The following is a 24,041-nucleotide window of genomic DNA, read 5'->3' as shown; positions in this document are numbered from 1 at the left end:
GTAGAGTAAAGAGAAATAAACCTTCACACACCTTCCCCCACCCCTCCCTTCTTCCTGGGCTCAAATTCACTCATTATTTCTCTACCTCCCTGCCAGTGTTGCTGGGGGACAGGAAATGGGGGTTGCAGTCAGTTTAGTCACATGTTGTCTCTGCCTTTCCTTCTTCCTCAGGGGAGGACTTCTGAACTTTGCAGTTCTTCATGAACTGCTCCAGTGTGTGTCACTTTTCCATGGAGTGCAGTCTAAGAACAGGCGGCTTTAGCACGGGGTCCCCGAGGGTTACAGGTCCTGCCAACAAACCTGCTGCAACATGGGCTTCTCTCCCAACAGGTCCACAGGTCCTGTCAGGAGCCTGCTCCAATGTGGGCTTCCCATGGTGTCACAGACTCCTCCAGGGATCCACCTGCTCCTACACAGGCTTCTCCATGGGCTGCACATGGATCTCTGCTCCACCATGGACCTCCATGGGCTGCAGGAGCACAGATGTCTGCACCATGGTCTGCGCCATGGGCTGCACATGGATCTCTGCTCCACCATGGACCTCCATGGGCTGCAGGAGCACAGATGTCTGCACCATGGTCTGCGCCAGGGGCTGCAGGGGAATCTCTGCTCTGGTGCCTGGAGCAGGCCTTCATTCTGCATTGACCTCAGGATCTGCAGAGCTGTTTCCTTCTCATATTCCCACTTCCCTCTCCAACTGCTGCTCTGCAGTGGTTTTTCACCCTTCTTAAACAGACTATCAGTGAGGCACTACCACCACCACTCATGGACTCAGGCTGGGTCTGTCTTGGAACAAGCTGGAATTGACTGTCAGACAAAGCTCCTGGCAGCCTCTCACAGAAACCACTCCTGTAGCCCTCCTGGTACCACAGCCTTGCTACACAAACCTGATGCAGATACACCCTGTGCCAATTGTACGACTGGGCCAAATTCTACAAATCCTGATTTGGGCCACTCTCAGTGGGAAATCTACCTCAATGAACTGCAGAATTTAACTCACAATAAATTCAAGGTTTCTTTTATTTACAGATAAATGTTTATGATGTTTTTAAGGTGATAGATGTTTTACTTGTCCCATAAAGGACATTTCTACATCTATTAGTCCTATATGTTTGCCAGTCAGATGACTCCAATCATCTCTCAGAATTGCATTCAGCTTAAATTATTTTGAAACAAGTTCTTTTGGAAAAGTTGAGATGGTCTAACTGAATACAGCTTTCTTAAAAACCTCTCATTCTCCATCTGCACACTTTCTCATCTTTTGAAGGAGGATAGCAAACAGTACAGAGGAAATTCTTTGCTGATGACAAAGGTGCAGTAGCTTTCCCAATTCCCGCTCCTCCTCCGTCATTCCTTACAGGTTGATCTTTACAGCAGGTCTAATACATTAATTTAGTCTCCTTTTAGCTCTGGTAGCCTCACTGCCACATTTTTGGAGAAAAACTTCAGCAGCTACAGCTGCCACATTTTTGTGTGTTTGGTTTTACACATCCAAGTAGATTAATATTTCCTGGAACCTCTTTTATGTGTCAGAACTTCTTAAATATTGTGCAGTAAAAGTACTATCACTCAGAGCCATGAAACATTTTGTTATCTGCCAAAGAATTCTTTGTGCAAGCTGGGAAAAAATTATGCAAAGACGGGAAATGATTAATAATATATCACTGAGAATAATTAAAATATATTTCTATATTTCATCAAAAACTATTTGCTAATTCAGATATTTTGGAGGGTTTATGAGTCATAACTTTCCCCATCCATGAGATGACCTTTAAATAGTCTTTTCTTGGTTGGTACAATCACAGACACAAATTGTGTAACATATAATAATATTGTAAGTTATTTCCACTGATCATTGTTCTAAGTCAAGGAGATAAATAGGATGTTGAAACGTAATTTTCCTTTACTGAGCAACCACTATGCTGTGCATTACTTTCATTATATGAAAGTAATTAGTGAACAGGTAGATCCTATTAGTTACAATTGCTATCACAAGAAATCTTATCTCAGTGCTTGGTGTCATCACTTGCAAAGTATCAGTTGCAGAAAAGAAATAACATATACAATAACTAACTCAAATAGCAAGACTCCAGAACTAAAGCTTTGGGGAAAAAAAAGTTAAGTATTTTTTCCTTCCTTAGGGCCACCAAGACTAGAGTATCACTGAATTAAAGCTGAGATTCTCCCATATGCAGCAAATTTTGGTATGGCACAGCATCTAACATCTGTAAAAGGGATCAGAGATTAAGCAGAGTATATTCTAGGAAAAGATATTGAATTTACACTGAAAAAAACCTCCAGACCAAAATCACATTCCTAGTTGCTAGATCATAATTCTTATCAAGATGGAAGCATCATCAGCTTTTGGGTGACAAGTTCTTATGAAAACCAGAACACATTTAAAGCCTAGAATTTACTGCACAAATCCAGTGATGTCAATGAAGAGAATTAAACCTTAGTCCGGTTTATTTCATAACTATCAGTATTAAATAAAAACCTCAAAACCCTGAGAAAAGCCATGAAAGAATCTGCTGTTTTCAGTGTAGCAGAGAAGAGGCAAGGCCATGTACTTTGGGTGGAGGCCTCCAGAGCTCCTTTAAACAGGAGAAGCATCAGGTTGAAGAGTATCTATAAAAACAGGAGATCACGCAGCCCACCTTTCTTCATATTACTATCCCACTCCCACTGCCCAGCCCTCTCACCCTTCCTTCTTTCCTACAAAATCCCATCTGCCCTTTTCTCCCCTGCTTCCACTTTACTCCTATTCACTTTCTCTGTTGCCAAGTTTTATACATCAATATTTGAGACAGTTCCTTCCGGACCCCTAGAATACTGTTCTCCCATTATGCAGACTAGGGATTGGCTGAAATACAGCCCAATTTTTTCCCCAGTTCATGCAGAGAATTTCATTTCACAGGAACCCAGTGTAAGCACAGAGGGAAGGACTGGTGGACACATGGATCTGACCTTGGCACAAGACTGGCAAACGGGATAGGCCTGCACTGCTCAATCAGCAATCTAAAAAGTATTTCAATAACTGTACATTTAGACATTATTTAGAAAACAATTATGATGATGAACATGCACCTACTCAATCTACATACTGCCCATCAAGCCTGCCACATGCTATTTTCTGCATATTCTGTCTGGAGAAAAACATTATTGGTGAAGGGATAACTGAAGTTGTGATGTTTGCCCAGTTGTTCTATCTTCAACTGAGAACATTTTACAGTTTTGAAGATTCAAAAACTGTCCACTAAAAATAGGATTGCAATCAAAGTGATCCACAGTCCTCGGCAGCCTGTTATCATAATGCCTCCCAGGTTGCATAAAAAAGTCAAGCATAGAAAGGAATCCAATAAAATATATTTTTCATCTTTTTCATTTGCATCAAGATATGGGAAGCAAAACATCTACAGGTCCACAATAAGATAAAAGTTCACCATTTGAAATGTCAGGTGAGTTTTGCTGTGTTCTGAATTTCTCTCTTGGTATATCATTACTATGTGAGACAGGTGAAAAGTAACAAGAATGAATTTCCAGTGTCCAGAATATGGAAACTACAAAAAAGGGAAATTTTTACAATCTTCCCTGTACACTTTTCAGATTATCTTGCTTTGCTTCAATTGCCACATCACTTACAGAATTTACAACAGGAAAGAATTAAAAACAACACGTCACACATTATTTGATGCCTTTTCCCAGTAATGCTAAGATATAATCATAACATTGCCATGTGTGTCTCAGCATAATTAATTTTGGCTTGGACTAGCACATAACTTCAGTAAGACAGAGACATGCAAAATGATGAAAATAATTCATGTCAGCATCTGATGGAGACTGCTGCAATCTACAGATTTGTGATAAAATAACAGCTACTAAAGTAAACAAAAGGAGATATATCTGCTGTAAGAAGATGCATTTAAGTCTAAAAGTGTAAAGCAACAGTGCACTTCACAAAATTTCTCTCACAATAAAAATTTGGCGTAAGGAAAAAGAAGGCATTCCTATATGGGGTTGGGTTTTAATAACAAATCTTGAAACACATTACACCATTTGTATAAATTCAAAATTCTAAATTATCACACCAGTAAAACCTGGGCTCAAAGAACAACAAAAATAATGGGAGAATGGTTTTAACCTAGGGAGGTAGTCAGGTCTATACTGACTAGCCTAGCAGGAATGCTTAAAATGTTTCTTTTTAACCTTCTGGCTTGCATAGCAAATTGTGACTTCTGGAAACAAGTGCAGGGAATAACTTTACCAAATACCAAATTCTTTTCATCTGGATCCTGAACACTGGTCTAAAAATCTATGCCAAAACTCTTAATTGCAGCAAAAGTTTTTCAGCTTTTTTTTTTTTTTTGGCTGAACAAAAACAGTGACAACAGAAGACAAACACAAACAATCTCCAGCAGACACACTACTGACACTACCAACTTCACTCTGTGAAAAATACAGGGTCTTTAGGTTTATTAATTCTTGTGAATATGTACATGTAAACACACAGAAACAGAACTCTGTGAAAAAGCTGCAAGACAACAAATCAGATGTGTCATTGAAAGTTATGCTAGTTCATTCCTTACCCATTCACGAATAACAGAATCAAAATAAACCAAATCCTATTTCGATTATACAAGCAGTGTTTCTGCCAGAGGTCTACAATGAGCTGGTTTCAAAGGTCAGGCACATGAATGACATTTTCAGAGGTGAATCCTATATGAGGACATTAGTTTTGAAGGGATTAATCCACTTTCTACATTGCTAGTTTTCTCTGAAATACGTAACTACCCTGGAAGTAAACATGAGTTCAGCTCCTTTTACATGATAACATTCAAATCTTTCTCAAGAATTAAAGCTCTATTTTAGAAACATTTATTAGCTTTGTTTAAGTCAGGGGCGACAGAATAAGAGCACGTTCATGTTACAACAACACAATTTTCAAGCTTCCCCAGGTCACAGACTGGAACACCTAAGCTGAAAGTCCAATGGGAGCACTACAAGCATGTGAAACCCAGGGGGAAATGTAGCAAGGAGATGTGAAGTGGACTTAATACTAACATCTGTTCCTCAAAACTGGAAAAAATCTGCACCACATCTGAGGAAAATAGCTCAGTCCGATTTTACATTATAACAGGTCTTTAGGGAATAAAAGCCTGAAGGGTTATTCTAGCTGAGTTCAGAAGGGCACACAAGTAGATGACACTAGAAATAAATTGAGGTGTGGACATCATACAAACTAATTTTCTATAGTCCAATTCAAATATTAAATTCAGTCTAAAAATTTTGACTTCTTGGCCCTCCCTACTGTACTGTATGAATCCTGGTGTTCACAATGCCTATGTGATCTGTTAATACTGAGATTGTGCACAAAACATAAGAATTTTGTGTTCTAAATTAATAAATTACCTCAGGCTTCTTAAATAACATCTTGTAAGGGTTCAGTTTTCCAGACTGGATTATAAATTTCATTATTTTATAATTATTGTTGAAATTTTTAATGATTATGCTTTATATGTACAAAACAATGAGGATTTATGGATCCACAGAAATATCTGACAAAAATTTGAGGAAGTTTACAGCTACAGCTAGATGTAAATCCCAACCTGGACCTAAAATTTTGTTTCTCAGAATAACAGATAGGATTCTACTTTTGTTGAGAAACAGATGCTACCTGTGTTTCCCTGTCCCTTTGGGCCTTACTAACTTCCATAATATCTAAGTGTTGCAATACAAAAAATATTTTCAAACTTTTTCACATGTGGACTTGCACTAAGGAAGTGAAGGCTCTTGTAATAACTTGTCACCAGACTCTTCTGTTTACTTTGGAATTTTAAAGAAATATTCCCTGGAGAGCCCCTTGAATATAAAACAAATAGAAAGAAATTTTTTTGGAAACTCCCTTACATTATGTTATTTTAAAGACTGACTAGTCCTATATTTGGTATGGAAGAATCTTCATTGGGATACACAGGAGATGAATTAATAATCCCACTTACAGCTTTTAATACTCTTCTGCTTTGTAGAGCTGCTTGTGAAGAGCGGCTGCATAAGCACATAAAAATAGAAGTACCAAATTCTGTGGCCTTATCCCATATAGTTATGCAATATCTGCTATGAACCACAAATTCTTTTATATTTTCTCCAGGATTTTCTTTCTTCTTACATTTCCTATTGTAGATGGGACTACAATATCTCACTTGTGAAGAGTGATATGATTCACCACAATTAGATTCAAATTAGAGAACTATTTCTTTTAATGAGTATAAAAAATGACACCACTGAAGGACCATCTGATGTTTATTACATGTGACTGCCAGCCTTTCAATGTGTGAGGTATTCATGTGAATATCTGCACATCTGTAGGAGTTCAGCAGCCGCAAAGATCCTTCTCCTCTTCAACATCTTTGAACATGACTTCTAATGAAGGCAATCTGCTGTGTTTGGAGGGTGAACACTAACTGCTGCCTGGAAATAAATTCAAGATGAAAATCTTTATTGTCACCTCTGCCAGGAAGATAGATGGAGCTTCTTCTTGGCAGAACATCCTGAAGAGTACTGCAAGTATTGTTCAATGGTGCTCTGCCTCTGTCCTCTTCAGAAAATGCTTGAAGGAAGTATTCCACCAACATGAGACTGTAAACATTTAAAATCTGACTCCTTCATCAAACCACTGTTTCAGTTTTGATAACAGCTGTCTGTATCCTTGTTCAGTTTTACTGGAAGCCCCTTATTATTTACTGTAGCCCTTATCATTAACCAGGACACAATTTCTCTTGTGATTTTTTTGAAGGATATTGCAGGCCTTTCCCAGAAAGTTCATACCTCAGGGCAGGACTTCTGTATAGTCAGATCCATCTTGGCTCTTCTGTCTCTCAAGTCCAGCTGCTTTTCCCTGTTATCTCACTGCTGGATCTAACTAGCCAAAGGAAAGATCCTAGTACGCTGACCCTGCTCATTGGTTTGTTTCATAGTTGCTCAATTGATTGATGAGGAATAAAGAGAATTTTCTTATAAATGCCTAAGAGATTGGTAGGAATAAATTCTTACCAGTACTTTTATACTTTGAAATAAAATTGGTAGCTTGGTAAATAACAACATTAGTATGTATTCAGAACTAGAATATCAGAGCAATTTTTCCCCACAAAAACACTAAACAAAAAGCATTTTCATCAGTTCTTCTCCACCTCCCTAGCATCTTCCTTCCTTAGTTTAAAATGTTATTGTTCCTGTTGAGCACAGCCCCTAACTTCTTCATTTCCAGGTCTGTAAAATGAAGATTAAAAGAGCTGCTTGCATGGCAAAATACCCTGAGGCCAGTGAATAAAAGATTAGTATGAACTCACTCTTACTATGAATTGTCTGGTGCGCTGCATCATCCCTTGTTCATCCTGTGAACATTTCTCACGAAAGATTTTGAACATTTAAAATGCACCTAATGGCTCTGTTAACAGATATATTCCATCTGGCAGGATTTAGCCTGGTTGACTTTGCCTACTGGCCAGTGCACTTAAACCTCCTATTCTGAGCTCAGACTGTGAGTCTACAATGCCTTATTGTTTGGCTCCTTATAGGTGATAATGAAATTGGCATTCAATTCCCGCTCCTGAATGCTTTCCATGTGACTTTGAAAAAGTTGTTTTCTGCTCCTGGTATTATATAACAATCTTAGTTTCAGCATGCAAGAAGGCATGCTCTAGTCAAATACCTTATCTCCAGGATTATATTAACAACTAACCATGAGTCATGCTGGGCATCAGACGTGTTTGTCTATACACAATATGCAGTTAGGACTCTTTTAAAAATTAGGCTAAATATGTTAGTTAAATGTATTGTCAACACATTACCCTATGACTTGGGCAGCCCTTCATTTACTGTGCAAGTGGTGCCCTTGCCCTTCTGTCTACATACAACTTAACATTACACTGGAAACTGAAAAGAGCAGATTGCATTACATGATAGAAATCTGGCCTTGTCCAGGTTTAAATTGAGCTTTAAATTAAGATTTTTAAAACTGCAGGGTCAGTGTCAATTAAGCCAGGCTGAAAGAGCACTGAACTTTCTGACCCCAGTCCAGCAAAATACGGAATCACATGTAACCCTACAGACACAAGTAGTCCCAGAGATTTCAGTGGAATTAAGTAGTTTCGTGCCTATATCTGTCAGAAACAGCATTCAGCACTTACAAAAGCAGTCACCAAAGCAAGCTGAGAAGCACTGAACTTATAAGAACAGCAAGTAACCACAATGCAGACTCCTTCTGTGAGTTGTAAGTGATTTGAAAATACCCAACAGTATTTTTAATTGCTGCTTAGTCAGAACTGGAAAAGAAAGTTCCCAATAAGTTAAAAATAAGAGAAACAAATGTTCTGACAAGCAAAAGATACGTACATCACTGTAAAATACAAGAGAGAACATAAAATTTATATTGTCCCTGAAAACTTAACAGATAGAAGCTATGTGTGTGGTTCTAGCAGACTGAACAGCAACTATTTGAGTGTTCTGGACAATCACATTAATATTTTATTGTTCTTTTTTGTTACACTTACAAGCTGAAAGTATTAAGAAGTGCAAAGCAGCTTCTATGAACATATTCACCCACACACAAAAATCTTTGCCAGATATTTCTACAGGAAATGAAATTATTTAAGGCTTCAGCAACTTATTTTAATCTATCATGTTTGATACACTGGCATTCCTGGAATATTATGGCCTGGGCAAGGGACATTACTCTTGCCTGAGATCTCTAGAAAAACTGTGGTTAGACCACCTGGCACCTAAATTCAGTACTTGAACTAAAGGCATGCTAAATGACAAGATTAGGCTCTTTGCAGACACAGTCATGGTGGTGACTGACATCACTTTCACTAGCTAGATGAGAAAGCATTTACATGGGATGTGGAAGATTAGGGATCAAATCACTCATGCTTGCATACAAGGCCTCGAGTCTGAGTTCATGTCTGGATTCAGTTTCAGATCCCTACCTATCAGGCATTGTTTCAGGAATCACTTGGGCCATGTATCTTTCTGCCTCCTTAGCTAAAGCTCTTCTAATCTGTAAAATAAAATATTTAGATTTCAGTCAGGATAGGGAGCAGAACTTGGGTCGCTTCTCTTGCAGACAAGTTACAGTACAGTTGGGAAGCCATCCCCCAGCCACACTCAAAGAATGTTCTATGCATGAAATACCATCACCTTGAATAGCATGCACACACTGGGGGTGGAGAGGATGAGTGTTGGGCAGAAGGTTCCCAACTGCTGCAAGTTGCAAGCCCTCCTAGACCAGGCTGAGGAGCAGCAACACGTGGGCAACCCACGCGTGGCCACAGACAGCCCTGAGGGGCTGAGTGCACAGGCAACCTACACACAGGCAGGAGACTTGATTAAAAGAACTGCAGCAAAGGACCTGTAAGAGCCCCAGAGCTGCAGGCTGAAATCTGAGCACACAGCACCAGTCTCCTGCACCTCTCCTCACCTCAGTGGAGAAATTTGTATGGGCAAAGTGTAACCCTTAATAAAAATGAGAGAAGTTGAGACTCGGAAGTAGGAAGTGTAGTTGAACTTGGGGAAAGGGGAATAATAGCATTTCTCTTTTTAATTCTGTTCTTCTTAATACACAAAACATTGATCAGAAATTTCTGGTAATGAGCAATAAAGTATAAATTTCCCATGTTCATTTTGCTCATGGCGACCACCTGAGCAAAAAGACCAAGCTCCTTCACAATTCTGTGGATGTCCTATGTCTGTGAAGCACCATTTCATGGAAGGTGAGCACCAAAGTAACCATCATTAACACTGAAGCACTGATATACACATTCCTGTCCATATTTGTGAGTAAAGACGTATTAGACTCAACATGCTCTCTATAATAAAGTTGTATAAGAAATGTAGGCTTACTGAGATGTTTCTTTCAGGGTTTCTGCACCACTTGCATCACAAGGATAAAGAAGGTGGTGTGTCGCCAGAAAATGTGTGACAAGCAGGCAGGGCTACAGTACTTGAGCTATCTCATGGATTCATCCATCTGTAACTCACTTTCTCTTCCAAAGACCCTAATATTTAGTGACTTAAAGTTTTTTTTTACCTAAAAAACTTATCTATTTTCTTAATATTCTCTAATTCTGACTTTCTAATGCAATTTTAACATTTATCAAGACCTTTGTTTTTCAGGAGTCAGTTTTTTTTACTAGTTTGCTACTGGCAATCATATCCTGGTTTGTTCTCTACTGTGGACAGCATAGCAAAATAAAAATAAATCATTCAGAAAATAGCTTTTTTACATTGATAGAAAAGTTTAAAATCTTTGAAGCCAAAGAATGTCCATCCCTCTAGCTTTGGTTTCAGAAAGTGACTAACTCTTTTTATGCAAATAAACAAACATTTACTTGTTCTAGAATCTATACCTCAATAAGATCTGTAAGCAACACAGGTTATAAGTTTCTGTGAAATATAACATGAAGCTGTGAAAAACAACATACCATTTCACTTCTTGTAGTAATTTCAACTGCAAACTTTAGCATTTGTATTATAGTAAACAAACCATCCAAGTCTGATCTGTTTGTGCAGCCAGTAAGCAGGCACACCATTCTTCTTAATGTATATTAAAAATTCTTGGCACCTTAATGCAAACAAACTGCAATGAAAAAATATCAGCATGACTAACCCTCCATGTCTTGCTTAAGATTCCCTTCATTGCCCCAGGATCAGTCTTCCTTGCTTCTTGTGCTGAAATTCATATAATTTTTATGTAGACCTGATACAAAGAAGAAAACAAAACTCCTGCTGAGAATATTTTCAAGCAGTCTTTCAGAAGTTTGATATAGACACAGTACCAGCTCCCTTTGAATTGTATTCATTTTGTGCCTCTGCATCTATAAATATGCTTTACTGTATCTCTGGTGACATCTGAGGAGCAACGGCATCAATCTTTCAGGATAGCTACATGTTCAGTACTAGAATTCAAGCTGTCATTTTAATGAATGAAATGGCCAAGCAGTAGACCTGCTCTAGCTTGAATTCAGTAAGAGCAAATAGAGACAATAAGAGTCATATGTAAAAAATTTTCCTTTCTAAAGAAGTTCTGTTTTGTTTAGCAATTGGCTTTAGCAACATATCTTCTTAAAACCCCATAGCTCTGAATAGTTCTGGGAAGTCTCTTAATGACAGAAATGATTTTACATTTAAAGTTTAATTATGGACCATATTTTTATCTTCTTATGCCAAACTTTTGGGAGTCCTATACATCTAAAGTTGACTATGCAAAGATAGCATTAAAGATATATTGTCAAGTAGATTTGAAATAACACTTAAAACATTTCTGCAATTGTATAGAAAATTTTAACAGTTTAAAATACAGTTCCTATAAATGGAAGTATGTTTCAGAAAAGATGGTAGCATCTTCCATGTTTAGAACTTGAAATATGTCTATAGAGCAATAATTACTTGGCAATTCCAGTTCACTCAAAATAGAATTTTTTGCTGTGTAGCACACAAAAGATTGATGGCTTTTTAGATGTCAGTATTCCAGGTTTTTCAATCACAACCATTTAACTAATAATCAAGTTGCCACCTTTTCAAGACTCCTCTTTCTTTTCCTTCACTTCAAATTAATTTAAAGTAATTTATCAAGTTATGAACCCAGTATAATTTCGTTCCTTAAGTTTTCTTGTGGGCCCTGTTAAACTAAATTAGTCTATTAATTTTGTCCTCCATGAATGAAAATTTGTATTAGAGACAAAGTTCACTAAAATATTCTGTATCTGTTCATAGTAATTTATGTATGATTTATTGTTGCATCATAAAAAATAATAGACATTCAGTTTTGAAAGCTAAACACTCAGTTATTGTTGCAATCAATTGGTGCTATGAAGAGATGACTTGCAGAAGGCAAGTGTGTTGCAGATAGGTCTGGAGAGGACTTTTCTGATGATTTACCCATAAGTAACACTTTTTACCATTAACTAAATAACATCCTTTATTAAGTATTTCTTTTTTTTATGGTAATTCCTGGAAATATCATATTTTCATTTCATAGATATTCTATATCTAACTTATAAACAAATAGATAACATTTTAAATAGTTTTGTTTATCTGAAAATAACTCTTTCCTAGTAATTGCTGAGATGAAACTTGTCTGTAAAAGAATATAGCAAACATTCCTGTCTTGTAGCTTTCTGATACCAGGTTTTTTTTCCAGCAACAAAGCATGAAGATTTAAAATGTGTAACACATGCATACAGTTACATTAAAATAAACTCAGCAATTTTTAACTATTTTCATTTTGAATTATACATTTTTCTTGCCCCTTCTTCAAAACTCCATCTAGTGAAATGTAATTTATTTCTTTGACAATACAAGAGTCATCGTCATCATTAAGAAAACTTACAATCAAGAAGAGAAAATGAAATAATAAAGGAATAGTTTCTTGTTGACAAGAGGGAAGCTTTTGCCCCAAAACAGAGCACTGACCTTACTACTTAAAGATGCTTCATAAATAAAACACTTTCCTAAGAAACATTTAAGGTTGCAACACTCAGAAAGTCCCAGAACTCCCAGGAAATATATTGCTAATGCCACACAATGACTAAGCTTTCTAAAAATGGTCTCGAAAGAATGAAGGTCAAAAGGAACAGAACGAAGACACAAACACACTTTGGCTTTCCTCATCAAACAGGTCCCTGGCAGATATTTGTCCTGTCCCTTGTATCTCACCGTACTGGGACAAGTTATAGCTACATCATTTTCTCATGGCCTTCCAGCTCCTGGCTGACTTGTTATCCTTGCACTATTTGACCTTTCAAGCAATCTCCATTCTACTCACCAAACATACTCACTCTCATCCTCTCTTCTGCATTTTTCCTGGTTCTTATGCCAGGAAACCAATGCTTTCCATGACCCAGCAGCTGAATTTAGAGACAGACCAGTTCAAATCTAGCACTGTTTATAAGGACAAATGATGATCTTTGTACATTCAAAAACAACCTCTTGCTGCCTCTTGAGCTTGTCCCAAAATTGCACTTCTCGGCGAGGTCAACTTAACAAAACATGACCAAGTCATGTCAATGATATTATAAGCCAAGAACACGACAACAAGAACTTTGAAAAAACAGAACTGTAATGCCATTTTCAAAATGCTTAAATGTTTATTTTAATCTGGTTGCTGACCAAATTTCCCAGGGAATTTTAAAACCAAAGTGACATGAGGTGTACAAAGTTATTGGAAGTTTGCTTTCTTTCTGATGACATTGGGGATTATCTGTAAATTCCTAGCATTTGATGAGCATTGCATTGATAATATCTTAAAGAAAAAACTGAAAAAAGTCATGGGAAGAAGAACAGGCCTGAGGTTAAAGCAGTGTAATGGGCCTAAGGGAAATAAGATGACTTTTGAAATCTAGAAAACATATAAGGATGCCATTTTTATGGATCTCCAACCATAGACCGAGGAAAATGATAGATCCATATCAGATTTTCATTCCATGATTATTTTTTCTCACAGCTGTGTCAAGTACAATATGTTTAAAATTTCAGTTGAGCTTTCCAGGACCTAGTGATACATACAAACTGACAATAAGAGAAATCTATTACCATACACATTTAATGGAAGAATTATTAAGACAAACTTCTTTATGTCCTTTTAGGATTGTCAAAATTTTAGTTACTTCCTGAAACAAATATTCTTCAGAATTTCAAACTTCTGTAACTGTTCCAGATTTCAGCAAATATTAGCTGTTTTGGATGAAACTTTGGATGCTTCAGGATTATTCAATTATTACCATCTGAGAGATTCTGATAAACTTTAAACTTATATTGAATAAGGCCAGTCTAACCTCTGAAAAATATGAGATGTCTTACAGTGAAGAAAGGATTGCAATAACCCAACAGGTCCTTACTGTGGGTTCAGATGGTACTCAGTTCCCACAGAGCATTCACCTTTTAGCTGAATTACTGCACAGGCCAGTACAGTCTGGTTCAGGATATAATTGATTTACTGTTTTTGCTGTATTTCCCACACTTGCAGTCAGTTACCACTGGGGGGAGAGGACAAGCAAACCAAAGGCAACTATATTTTATACATACACACAACTGAAATCCTGCCAATCCTAAAACCAGTGAGACCTCATATCCCTTCTTCCTCCTAGGTTTAAACCTGTTTTCATATTTTAACAATCTTCTCTAGGACGAGATGGATTGTGCTAAAATCCTTTCATTCCAGGATTTCTCTTTTAGCAGAATATTGTGGGTGGAGGAGTAGGCATGATGATATAATGTCAAAATGAAAATTCATAACAGAGCTGTGGCACAACTTCAGATACTAAGTGGTTACTGCCATTCCTTAGTAACCCACTTTCCTCCTCATGCTATGCCATTAACATTCTGGAATATTAATTAGTGTCTTTGAGGTCATCTCCAGCACCTCAGCTATGTAAGGATTTCTCAAAACTTGGAATGAAGAAACATGAACCCTGTAAAAATCCAGGACTAGAAATAGATCTGTTTTGATGCAATCACAAGGCAAAGAAAAAATACGTATTATATCATTTGCACCCAAAATGTCTAAATTTTTAACAAATACTTCAGCAAAATGTATATTTATCCCACAGAGGAAGAGAGTTAGAGAGGTGTTCTTTCTTGTAAAGAGACCATATTTTTCTCCACTTCACCTTGTGAGCTTCACAATCTTATAGGAATATCCTCCAGATAGACAGAGAGCTGCAGCATGGAAAGGGAGGGATGGGAGCTCTCTGTAAATGATCCAATGCTGGAAGAGCAATTCCTATGAGTGCTTCAGCCTTCTGGAGCTTAGTGGGCTCATGCCAATTCAAGGGTAGTGCATTTTTCTTTCTAAATGAAAAGCTTGGTATGCTCCAGAGAACTTCACAAAGTCATCCTTCCAAGCAGTCACTGACAGGGTGTGGTGCCCCCACTGTGGGTTTGTGTCACCTTCAGAGACCAGAATTACCCTGACCCAGTTTTCTAGTAGCTGCCTGCCACAAGCTGACGAGCCCCAGACCCTATGGTCTGGGCCATATCATGACCCATTCATTCCACTTTTCATCCAAAAATCTGGACATTCTGAATTTGGTACCTTTGCCAGAGGTCCCAGGCTGAGATTGGGTGTTTGACTTCCATGATTGATGCATACGAAACATTAGTTCTTGCCTTCTTTTAGATTTTAGAGTGTGTTTTGTTTTGAACTGTGACTGAAAAATTTCTTGCTACTAAAGGAACCAGAAGAATGAAAGTATAAAAAGTTTTTTCCTAAGGTGGTATGGAAGTACTGTCACCACAGTAACACAATTTTAGGACAACTAATGAATGAGCTGAGCTGTGATAAGCAAAACATTAAGAATGTCAGGATAAAAAAAGATTCAAGAAAATTCTGACTTTGGGGTCTCTGACTCTGATTTGGAAAAAAAACAGTTAAAATATTGTATTAACCCTGTAATTTTTTTATTTTTTTTACCCTGAAAAGTACCTGGAAAAGCAAGGGACAAACACCTAAACTATTTTGAATTCCTTTAATAAAATAAATTACTTTTTAAAAAGATAGTTCATCTGCAGTTTTCTGAGCTATGGGAGTGGCTTATTGCCATCTCCCAGTGTTTTTCAGTTGGATATGCACAAAAGCATTTCTGGATTCAAGGCCAGTAACAGTGGTTTCCCTATAGAGAGCTGGAGCCAACTCCATCTTTTCTTCTGTGTGTTATCTTGTTTCTATCCTTCTGCATTTTATCCAGCGCACTTGCATCCATGGTCTATGATAAACTATATTGCTAATGTCACTTTTGATCTTCCATTCAGCCTTGCAGGCTCAAGATGAGATATCCAACATGGATTTACAGGAAAAGCTTGTGTAAAGGCACTATAGAGATACTATTTACCTATTTACAATTTTCTATTTTAATGACTTAAGTAATAAGATGTTTTTTCTTCCCAAACTTCGATTAAAAACAATGTAACAGCTCCCTATAATCTGAAGTAATGAATTCAACTGAGTTTATGATTAAAAATAAGATAGATAATAGAATACATAGAATACATAGAATACATAGAATAGATAGATAGATGATAGATAGATAGATAGATAGATAGATAGATAGATAGATAGATAGATAGATAGATAGACAGACAGACAGATGACTTCAGAATTTCTGGAAATTAATGTTATTTTGCCTGTAAGTATTTGAGTAATTTCCCAGGAGATAGCCAAAATGTTCATGGATATAAAACAAACAAAAAGAAAAACCTTCTCAAAGACAATATTACTTCTACCCATTCTATTTACCCAGACACAGCTTATCTGATTTAATTTGGTGAGATCTGAAAATTATTTCACTCCAGCATCATTTCACCTGCTGAGTTATATATTAGATTTTCTTCTGACAGGCTTATCTCCTTTGATTTCATGATAATTATGTAAAACAATCTGTTTTTCTATAGCATTGTAAGCTAAATTCTGTTTCCACAGAAATTCACATAACATGAAGGAACATAACATGTGTCTTACAAGAGTATAGTGTACAATTAAAATTCTGTAGAACCAAAAAATATTAAGTGGTTCTTAAAAAAATGATCACAATCTAATTATTAATTGTAGTAAGATCTGATTTGTGTAACAAGAAATAAATGGAATCGTGTACACTAATTTTAAATACAAAAAGGAATAACAATTTCTCAGCAGAAAGCTACAGAAGAGACATTTTTTAAATTTTAAATTCAACCTATTAAAAAAACAGCTGAAATTATCTCCATGTAAGAAGATAACTTAGCATCTGTCTGGGAGTGAAATTAATAAATTTTGGGCTTTTCTACCTACTACTGAACTCTTGCATAGTAATGATTAAATTGTACTGAGGTTATCTCACAGCAAACCACTCTTGATTCAGTAAAGCATGTACAGACATGCTTTATTTTTAGCACGGGCATGAACCACTCTGTTTCAATTAAAGCACTTATATGTACTCTTATCAGACTGGAAGGCAATGCTATCTTGAATACAGACTCTGGTCCCTATTTGGATGGAATTTTCAGTGACATGAAGGATCTACACTGCTACTAAAAACCAACTTTACAAGTCCACCTTGCTCCCTATAGCTCACAATTTAATAACCCCTTAATGAAAGTTTTCATTGAAGAGCTACAAGGCTGCACCCAAAGCTTGGAAGGAACTGCTTTTTTAATGACTGATTTGATTGAAAATCCAGGGAGGGATGCAAGTGTCATATTTTCCCAACCACACTTCTTTTGTTTGTTTGTTTGTTTGTTTGTTTGTTTGTTTGTTTTGGGTTGGGTTGTTTGGGTTTATTGTTTTTTGGGTTTGTTTTTTCACTAGAGTGTTTGAAATAAAAATCCTCCTGAGCACAGAGAAACCCCTGAAACATGTGTTATAAAGGAACAGTATGGCCCAACTCAAAAATCTGATGGACATTCCAGACCACACCCAGGTGCTAATCGTAAAAGCAAGGCATTTTCCAGAATAAAAAAAGAGAAAGCTACCTCAAGAGGCAATAATGCACATTTATCTACTTTCAGAATTAGGTCATATGACGGAAGGTTGAAAGCATTGGAGGAAGCCTAGGATTCTCTGTACAGTGTTCTGCATCATCAACAGAATTATTTACCATGGAACTGATCCACAAAGGGTTTGCCATCACTGTCACAACACTTACCTTTCCATCACCTCAGGGAATTGATGGCTGTGAACAAGGCAGTTCAGTTCATGTTCCAAGGTGTTGCAAAGTTAAGCAACTAAAAAAAGTGTTCCACAAAAGCAGTGCATCATTTGGAAACTTTTTTTTTCCTTCTCCATAAAAGGAGAATGGGATTCACAGTTTTTCAAAATTTTTCTAGGAATTTCAAGGGTTTTTTCTTGGAATTAAAATGTACGTTGATGGTTTCTCACAAACCACAGCTAGAAGAGGCAGTGGAGTAGCATGGGAGATTTTTTTTTTAATGTTTGAATTTTTGGTATAAAAATTTGGCTTTCTTACAGAACACAATGCATAAAAACTGTGAAGTTACAGTTATTTGCACAGTCCTGAATGAATTGGTGTGCTTTTAGGGAGAAAAACTGTTAACTGAGCACACTCAAAACAAAAGGGCAGTGGAAAAGATGAGTCCAGTAATACACTTAATGCCATTTTTAAAAGTGGGAACATGTCTAAAACTCATGAGATTTGACAAAATAAGTGTTGCAGGTAACTTATTTGAATGTTTGGAGGGAAAAGGTGCTGTAAATAAAACAACCTCCAGCAAGTATACATGTTAGAAAAACTTCTTTTTAACATTCTTCTAATCAATCATTTGCTGTCAATTGCTTTTCCCAGCAGGGTGACTCTGGATCAGGAAGTATGTAGCACCTAAGGTATTTAGAATCAGCCAGTCCTCTTTGTCAATAAGCAGACATAATTTTTTTAATATGCAATGTTCAGATTAGAAGTGTTACTGTTAACTCTCTGAAACTTAAACTTTAAAGATCTTGGTTAGACAGGCCATGGAATCAGACTGCAAAATAGTCATGGATTGCCATCATTCCTTCTGTGTAGTCTGTGCAGCTTCTACTGTGCTTAATGAAAGAGTTTGGAAACTCATAGAAAAACTATCACAGAACAAGCCTAAAGCCTGCAATTGTGCTATCTCTAAGATGAGGCATTGTGCATTCCTAGCTTGAGTGGCAGGATTAATTATGTCCTGCCACTCAACTATATATTTTCTGCAGCTCTTCCTGCTATCACAGTCAATGGAATTTGTCAGGATCAAAATCAGGTCACCTTCAGCTATGTCAAGCTTAGCCAACTTGAGCAAGAAATGACAAATCAACAAAGGAAACTCCGAGAAATCACACATTTCTCTCCCCAGTCAGAAAAAAAACCCATCTTCTTCACAATTTCTTCATACACTGAGAATACAGTGATTCAGTAAATGACACATCAGGTAGACTGAAGCTTTGGAATATTTGTTAGCACACAGAGAAGGAAGCTGTCGGGACACTCAGGCTTTGGCAGCACTTTCCTTCAATACTTCACCCTTATTTTAATATGCTGATAATGTCAGTATATACAAGCAGTACCTTTATGGGGAGCTTTATTTGGCCAGCTCTCTGTATTAGCCTGAAATATACCTACTTCATAATATGGCAAAATACCATCTTGGAAAAAGAGAATGGACTTCATTTTCTGAGTTATTTGATCTTTGATACCTCCCACAAACTCATAATCGTATTTTAATTTAAGATAGTTTTTAGCTGTGCCAAGTGTTACTAAGTTGGTGAGCTGGCAAGAAATATGTTGGAAGATCCAGCTTCAAACATACATTAAAAAAACACAGTACATCTTTCAACTGTAGAAGTTAATTCTTGTACCCATGTTCCTTCCCTCCACTCTTGCAAGTTAAAGTGTCTTCTTTGTCACCTGCAAGAAGAATGAATAAAATTTAGACTTAACAGATTTTCATCAGACTACCCAAATATATAAGCAAGTCTTTCCAAAGCTGGAAATTCTTTGGAGCATTTCTTTATACCAGTCACCCAAAATTTAAGGCCCCATAATTAGACATTACTTCTGGCAGGTATTGTCACTATCAGGAAATTTCCATATTGCACAATAGAAGGGATACAGTTACGGAGTAAGCATGATCCAAAACTGGTTTTTGAGGCATCTTATTTGAAGGAGAAAATCGTGCTGTAATCCTTTTGGCATAGAAATCAGTGACCCTAGACACCCTGTCCCCTCCCATCTTTTTTAGCAGCTCCTCCTCCAACCTCTCCTATGGTCAAGCCATTTCATATGGCAGAAAAGATGGATTTAGATAAATCATCCTTTTCCTCAGGGAAACACTGAAAGGATAAGTAACTGGTAGCTTATAATGAAAAAAGTAAATGTGATAATGTTACACAAGATAGACTTCTAGATTAACAAGCATAAAATTATATTAAATGACTCCTACATAGAACTTACATATCCCACACCAGTGCACTTAGCAGCATCATGTAAGACTTTACATACAGAGATGGTATGGAATCATTTCAGTCAAAGGTGTCTGAGAAATACAAATATTGATAGTGACTCAATGCAATATTGAGTCTTAGCTTAAAAACATACTGTTTTTCATGGATGTTCTAAAATACATGAAAGTACTTGTAATTCTACTGGTTTCTGACATCTATCTAATAAAAAAACTACCTTAGAGGTGAAATACTGCAAACTGGTGGCCTTTCCAGATGTTGCCTACATATTTGTTAGATAACACACAAAAATGAGATGATCAGAAAATGAAAAATATGAAAAATGTAAATAGTTATTTTTAACCAGATTCTCCTACTCAAGCTGCTTAAACCAAATAGAACAAAAATGGCATATTCACAGACACCAGGCTGGCTAAGAAAGCATTCAAAAGTTGACTGGATATCTAATTTAGTCTCTCATTTTTTGGATTATAGTAATATCCAAATAGATACAATCTACAAACTATCAGTTTCAGCATCAGAAAGTATTATGGGCCTGAGGTTTTGTCAGTGGCCTAATGATATTATCTTCTCCTATTTTTCCTGACAATTAAGGGGAATAAAAACCATATTACATCTGACCACACAATGCAGATTGCTTCAGATACCAAAGTGCCTTTCAACTGAAATAGTCAAAACAATCTGTATTCATTTCCACAGGGCTGCTGATGGTCCTTTTACTAAGTCATGTTAACATTTCCTTGAAGCTTTCACGTATTAAGGAATGTTTTACACTCTGTTGCATTAATTGAAAAGGAGAGGAGGTTTCATTCCATTCACACTACACATGGTTTTATGTCCATTTTTGGGCACTAGCTTCCCCCATCACACAAAGCATGACATGATAAGAACCAACAGTGATTGAAACAAACAGTGCAGATGGGGTATATTTATGCTGATCAATTTGTTTGTTTCTTGAGCCGGGTCTAACAAAGAAGTCTATTAAAATGAGTCACTGTAGAAGTGAGCAGTTCAGCTTCTATGTGTGATTCATTCCAAAAGAAGCTGGATGTCTGTATATGCCAAGGCCTCCTTTGAGAAAATAATGTATTTTGTGATTTATGTTGTTTCTCTATGGAAGTGTTGGGCAATATGTTGATCTCAAACAGATCCGTTTTCCAGCCTTTAATTCCTAAATACAGCATTAATAGGCAAAAAATATGCAATTCAGAAAGTTGTCCACCACAGCACTTAACTTGAAACAGGAATCTGAGATTATCAAGTACTCACATGATTTGAGCAATACTGCTTCTTTTAAACTGTATGTGAGTTATGGCTCTTGGAAGCATCTGTTTACTCAAGTACAGTGTTTGGTAACCTTAGCAATAGTTTATTTATTCATTTAATGCCCCACAGGTCAACGCCTCAAGCTTGTCAAACTGAGGACAGTTTCTTAAACTGCAGTATTGTTCAATAAAGAAAAATTAAACTGTATTTTTGGGTCCTGAATGGTTCAATATATGTTCAGTAATAAAGAACTTCAGTTTCTGAAAAGCTGTTAATCTGGCAAATTTGAGCAGCACTTGAAAATAAAAAACAAAACAAAACAAAAAACCCTTGGAAACAGAATCAATTTGTCTCATTGCCTTACTGATGGATCTATGAAATTCTTGCCAAACGTTCATGCCTTACTGTGTCTTCCAAGGTTTTTAATCTTTTAAAAATTACTCTATAAAATGACAAAGCACATCATTATGCTGGTTACCTCATCAACACAATTGTGTTTTGGGAATCACTAAATTTAAAACTGTTGCATGGCACTTTGCCCTTGACCTGTATCACTTAGAAAGCCAAGCATGCACACATGACTGGGAGGCCTGGAAATGATAGAAACACCATGTGAAAACTTGCATGATTGATAAAAGTAGACACTTGAAACTTCCTTCTCCTTCCAGACAACTCCTAAAGTGCTTGTACACTGTTAATTCTTGAAGTTCTGGTATCTTTCACCCCCAGACTGTGAGAAATAAAAATAGCAGTTTATTGATTTGTTCTGATTTCCTCCTCAGGGAATTTTCTCCCCTTCCCTGCAGTTATTATCTGACTTCTGCTTTCTCTTAGGACTTTGAAGTGTTCTTCTCATTGTAACAGATTTAGAAGCCCCTATGGTTTGAAAAACAGCAGTGTGAATGAGGCATCATCTTATGCTAAAAAAACCTGACACCACTCAACAGGGTCTGCAGGAAGGCAGTCATCTGCAGTGTCTGTCTGATGGCACCAGTGCTCTGCTCCTGCCACCACTCAAGGGTCTAGTGAGTAGAGGGGCAGCACAGGTTTGAGCATAGAAAAGAGACGACGGGAAGGAGCATGGACCAGGCTCACAGAGGATGGGGTGAGCATGAGCTCTGGCCTCTCCTGCCCAAACCACACATCTCTCTGGTCAGCTGACATGATCCCTCCATTCCAGACTTACATGACAAATGAGTGGCAAAGATTCTGTCTGAGGGGGTGGCTTGGCATGCAGACAGCAGAACAAGCTGAGGTAGATGTCTCTACCACACCAGGAAAAGTCAGGTCACAAACATGGCCATGCTCCTCACAAACCCCTATCCCCTGCACATCCCCCCAGAGCACCCCTCAGCACTCCTCACAGGCTGCACCCAGGAAAGGCTGCTACCAGGGAGACAAACCAGGGAATTAAAACCCATGCACAGGAATGGTTTCCCACTCCAGCTTCTCCTACTGCAGCAGTTCCTCCGCTACACCATGTCTGGTGCCAGTCATGAGAGGCAGGAGGCATCTCTTGCCCTCCCCTTCCCTACTAGACCCAGAGGAAGCATGATTGAGCCTTGTTGTCTGAGAGGTCACGGAAGGACAGAGCCAGGGAACTGAAACTCTCTCATTTCTCATGCTTTCTTTTAGGACATCCTTTTATTATGACTTTGAATGGAATTAGACAACTTCTCCCAAGGCAAAATAAAAATGCATAGTTCCTATTTCCTGAGCTGGAATGCCTAGCTGAGCAGACACACTCCCCAGTACAGCACTCTCCTCAGTGCTCTGGGCACCTCCAGCTCTGCAGGACCTGACACTACAAAGGTGGATAGTCACTGAAGGGCATCTGAATGCAAACTGGCAAGAGACATCAACGTTAAAACTGGGTGAGAAACGCAGGACATGAATTTGGAAGTGAGATTAAAATGAGTTGGGTGTTTCAGGGGGAAGCAGTATTTGACATAACCAAATCAGATAGTAGTGACCAGGCAAAGGCTGGGTCCAGAACAGAGACTTAGGTTTGTCTGAGAAATGTATGACAAGACTATGATGAAAATAAGACTGAAATGAAAAATCTGGAAAGCAGAAAGTGTGTCTGCTAAATGAAAGGAATGGAGCTGGATGACAAATGGTAGTAGGGGAGACACAGAACTACAACAAGGACAGACAGAAGGAGATGAGCAGCAGAGTTGAAGCTAGCAAAATCTGGACAGAAAAGCATATATTTTTCAATGGATGCTCCTGCATAAGATGCAGACTGGAACCCTGGACTGTGAATACCACTTTTTCCTGTATTTCTGAACACACTTAAGAGCAAAAAAAGCTTGTAAACAATGTTGGGATCAAGATGGTGGAATACAAAATTTCTGTATTTAAACTCTGTTTTACAGAGCCTACTTTCTCCATCCATGTCAAATGAGTACTAGATTCATCTGTATGAAAAATAAAAGGACTTGTTCTCAAACACTGTGCTCCTAAACTTTGGATATAAGGAGAAATACACTATATAAACAACCACAAAAGAGAGTTTCAATAATATGCACTAAAATAACATAGGGCCATCCATGCAACTGGAAAGAGAAAAATTAAGATAATACTCTTGTTAAATGAAGATCAGTTAGGTTTTACTGGGAATGAGACAGAAAGCTTCTGAAGAAAAATACCTGTTTCCCTGTGACAAAAATTGTGTGCATATGCCCACTCATAAGGAAACCAACATTTAATTCTGGTATTACCTAACTTTTGCAAGTATCATAGGGCACCTGTTCATCAGACATCCTGCATGTGTGTGTTTGGACTTAGATGGATGAATGCCTGTGCC

This window comes from Parus major, chromosome 5 (assembly GCF_001522545.3).
Source record: "Parus major isolate Abel chromosome 5, Parus_major1.1, whole genome shotgun sequence".
NCBI lineage: Eukaryota > Metazoa > Chordata > Aves > Passeriformes > Paridae > Parus > Parus major.
Note: the sequence above shows the minus strand (reverse complement) of the source record.